This window comes from Triticum dicoccoides, chromosome 2B (genome assembly GCF_002162155.2).
Source record: "Triticum dicoccoides isolate Atlit2015 ecotype Zavitan chromosome 2B, WEW_v2.0, whole genome shotgun sequence".
NCBI lineage: Eukaryota > Viridiplantae > Streptophyta > Magnoliopsida > Poales > Poaceae > Triticum > Triticum dicoccoides.
In genome coordinates, this window is record NC_041383.1 from 685,696,202 (window position 1) to 685,700,584 (window position 4,383).

At 53.5% G+C, this 4,383-nt stretch overlaps 1 pseudogene; it reads right to left on the minus strand.

Annotated features, from left to right (window-relative positions):
• Positions 1–207: 207 nt before the first annotated feature.
• LOC119361147 lies at positions 208–4,164 on the minus strand (annotated as a pseudogene).
• Between the last annotated feature and the right edge of the window lie 219 nt (positions 4,165–4,383).

Here is a 4,383-nt window from a genome sequence, read left to right on the forward strand (position 1 = left end):
ATCTTGATGCCAACCAAAACAAGCAACAATTACATCACTAACTAATCCATCGGTAATCACCTACAGGCTAATACTATAGTACCAGCTAGTGCTACTACGACTGTACAAGCATCTGATCTATCAACTATCATCCTCCATCTCCGTACATCAGTGGACAGTGGTCGCCATTGACGGGAGCAGAGCAGCTTCCTCTGTTTGCTGCCATCGCTACTTGAACCAGAGGCCGAGGCTGTCGAGGACGCGGACGCCGAAGAAGGTGAGGTAGATGATGATGAGGCCCACCCCGTGCACCCGGTCGAGCCGCATGCCCCTCGCCGGCACCACCACCAGCACCCACGCCGGCCCGGTGCACAGGAACCCCACTGTCTCGTACACCGCTTCGTCCGCCGGGAGCGTGAACGCCCCTGTGCGTCGCCATCGCCACGGTGGAGACTAGGTCGACCAACGAGTCTCCGCATGCCAGCACCGTCACGCCCAACATGCTCGCCTTCACGCCCACCATGTACGATACCCGATGGCCACCGCTAGGGTGTACGCCCAGAGCCCCAGAGTACGCTCATCAGGAACCCCACCGCCAGCCACGGCACGCGGGCGCCCGTGGGGAGGGGAAGCGGCGTCCGTTGTGGCCGCAGCGAGGGCCGCGAGAAGGAGGCCAAGGACGCCGCCGGCGAGGAGGATCGTGTGGCCGTCGCTGTTGTGGTGGCGGCGTGGCGCGAGGATGATTTCGCCGGGTTGTGCGAGATCCATGCCGTGGCGAGGAGCACAGGCGCCAGCGCGGCGAAGGCCACGACGCAGGGCCGAGACCAGCGGTGCGCGGCGATGTCCGGAATGATGAGGCGGTGCGGGAGGTACAACGGCATGCGGAGCTCGGACACGAGGTAATGCAGGCAGGCTACTGTCGTGGAGCCTGCGCGATCTTGGAGGAGTAGGACGGCAAGGGAGGTACGTCGTCATCGTCGTCCTGTAGGAGGAGCAACGCCGCGAGGTCGGGGTGCGCCACTGGAAGGTCCAGACGAGGACGACGTAGGCCACGTAGATGGGCACGAAGGACGCGGTCACCCAGACATTGACTGTGCCGCTCACAAAGCACGTGCACGAGGTTACAGAGCGCGAAGAAGAGGAAGCAGTGGTCGCGCACGAACCCGCGCATCTCCACGACGGCAGCGAGCGCGACGACACCGGCGAAGACGGTGGTCACGAAGAGCGCGCCGACCAGCGCGCCGTTGCCGAGCGAGAGGAGTGTGACGCCGGCGAGGGCATGGGGCAGGCGCAGCGCGGCGAAGAGCTCCTCGAGCAACAAACAACCAAAGCAAGCTAGGGGAAAAACAACCAATGAAAGCATGCATAACTTTAGTTTTGGTCTTCTAGCCTGAATGAATCTTCCAGCAGTTCAAAAACTCCACGGTCACGATTTTCTTCAGTTTTGCAGCGTGCAAATTAAAGCAGGCAGCGTTGAAGCAACAAGGGGTACGCCTTCGTCAACCTCACGACGGCCGACGTGGCGCGCGAGCTGCACTACGCCCTGCACGGACGTGGCTGGAACCGGTCACTCGGAGCGGCAAGATCATCAACATCGGCGCCACGTACATACAGGTAACGAACGTGCACGCACGCACAAGCCTCCTCCGTGTCGTCGATGCATGCATGCATTCATGCGGTTTGTTCTGTGGCACCGTGAGCCGTTGGTCTTTGCAGGGCAGGCCGAGGCTGGTGAGGCACTTGAGCCGCTCCACCTTCGTGTCATCGTGTGCCACACCGATGAGTACCTCCCGGCCGTATTCTTGCCGCCACGCGACGGCGCCACCGTCCCGCCCCCGGCCGAGCCTAGGCACCTCGGTCGACGTGTCCCTCTGCGCGTCCCCGTTGTCGAGCAGCTGGCATGGGTGGGTCGAGGCGAGGCTACAGAGAGCTAGCTATCCACTCCAGCAGAGGTACCCCGCGGGTTAATTTTGATAGACAGAAAGGGGCTAAATGCAAAAATTGCGGTGTTGACCCGCTCCGCCCAGCTGGTTCCACTTGGCTGTTGTTGATTGGCTCAGGACCAAATGTGCACCTTGAGAACAAGTTCCAGGACCAAATAATCCACTTTTGCAAGTTTGAGGACCAAACCATCACATAAAGGACAAGTTCAAGAACCTGGGGTGCTATTACCTCATGACACAAGCACTACTGCCACCACCAGTGGAATCTTCAGGCGTGTGCAACTCGCCTGTAATTGCAGCCTGCCTGCAAGGTGCATCCCCCTTGGTCCGAAGCGTGCACGGCAGCCCCGACTGCGATACCAGCTGGCAGCCTCCCGGTTAAACAACGCACGTCCCGTGAGCCGCACACCTCTCACCAAAGTTTTCAGCGTACCAAATCCCCAGCGGCCGGATGCACGGCTTGTATTGCATGTGGGCTCTGGTGTCCTATGTGACAGGCTGATTCGTTTGATTGCGCAGAAAAAATGTACACGCGTGCCAAGCTACCGTTGTCTCGGCTAGTGGTACCAAGGTGCTGCCTGGCGCCGTGGCGCGCATGCACTGCACCTCCCCAAGATTCCTGTATGGAGCACCGGCCGGTGAAAAAGGGAAGTGGATCCTCTAGCATGAAGAAGAGAAGTCACCTAAGGGCGCGCTTGGTATAGGTGTAACTCAGAGGTGTAAGATTTACACGTGTATTTTAGTGGGCATGACTGTTTTTGGGCTGGAAATGAAACCGGCCGGTGGAGGCGTGTATTTCTTTTACAGGTGTATTCTGACGAAAACGCTAATCCAAACAGAGCCTAAGCTACAATTTTCTAACTTTTCTTCTTCACATTTATATGATTAAGGCTAAAATCACTTAATTTAATTTGCAAATTACATATCTATTGTATACATTTATAAAAAATTACATACGAACAAAATTATGATGAAATAAAATTTATTTTAAATTTATTTACATGAACAGTAACCACGTGCATAACCTGCTACAGTAGATAAATACAATATTTGCTATAGTGCCCCTGACTTTCCTTCTTTGTTTTGCACTAGATTGCACTGTAGCTTAGGTGACTTCCCTCCTTAATATTAGAGGATCCACTTCCGTGAAAAAGGGCATCCATTTATTTTCTGGTTTTTCTGCATATTTTTTTCTTGTTCTGAAAAGGACATGAATGATACACCGCCAAGCTGCTTTCGTGCCATCTATTGTCATTATAGCATCCTGACCATGTGGGCCTGCATTACGTATGTTTCTTAAGGTGCTGGAACCCTAGTTACCAGCACTAAGGGCATGTACAATGGTGCTATCTTATGAGTGCCATGTATGATAGATGATGAGATGGAGGAAAAAGAATGCATAAGAAAAGACTTGTCTTCTCTTATTTAAGAGAAGATAAGAGATGATCTCTTAGCATAATTTGTCTCACCATGTTTTAAGAAATGACTAGTTATTGAAGATAAGGCTAAGAGATGATCCATTATAGACCATTTTTTTGTCATCTCTAAATTACATGCAAAACTTAAGATAAGACTATCTTATCAACCATTGTACATGCCCTAAGACGTTTGCATTAGTTTAATCCAAAGGTAGATTTTATTTTTAACAAATCCCTAGGTAGATTTGATGCCCTCGTTCCAGACAAGTGGCACAACGTATGCTCGTGCGTAAATTATTGACGCTCATACTTACTCATCACTTAGAGCATCTACAGCCGTGATGTGTTAATTCAGCTTCTCAAATGCCGGCGGATGGACGTCCACGGGCACCATGCACGTCTCATATTTTTCTCCCCGCATCCGTGTATCTCAAATCCTGCATCCCATATCAATACTATATAGGAGTACATGCAACATGAGCTATTCTATGTGATCAAACAACATGCAACAAAATCGGCTACAAACGGTGATAAACGAGCTTCACATCATCCAAAAGATCATCTGAATTCGTCGTGGAACAAGTTCTTAAATATCAACAACTAAAAACGTTATAAACAATGGAGGAGGAGCGGGATCACCACTTCCGGGTTGGGCCTTTGCACTTCCGGTCGCCGGCGCAGCTGTAGGTGTCCGCGGCTGCTGGAGGATCTTGGTCCTCGTCGGAGGAGGTGGAGCTGTCGTCGTCGCCGTCTTCGAAGTCAGAAGAGGACAGGACGATCAACCCCTTTATTCGGCGGACAGACTTATTTTGTTGCCGCTTCATCTTGGCGAGCCGATAATTGGTCGCCCCTAACTAATCGAGATAATTGGTCGCCCCCGCTCGGGTGGGATCGCAAACCCTAGCCGCCAGGGGCTCCCCGTCCTTCCATTCCTCCCTCCGCCGCCGCCGAAGGACGCCGCCGGCCTATAGCCCGGGGGTTGACAGCGGTGGCGGGGGCCTTCCCTCTCTCCTGCGCCATGGAGGCGGTGCGGAGCCCCGCGG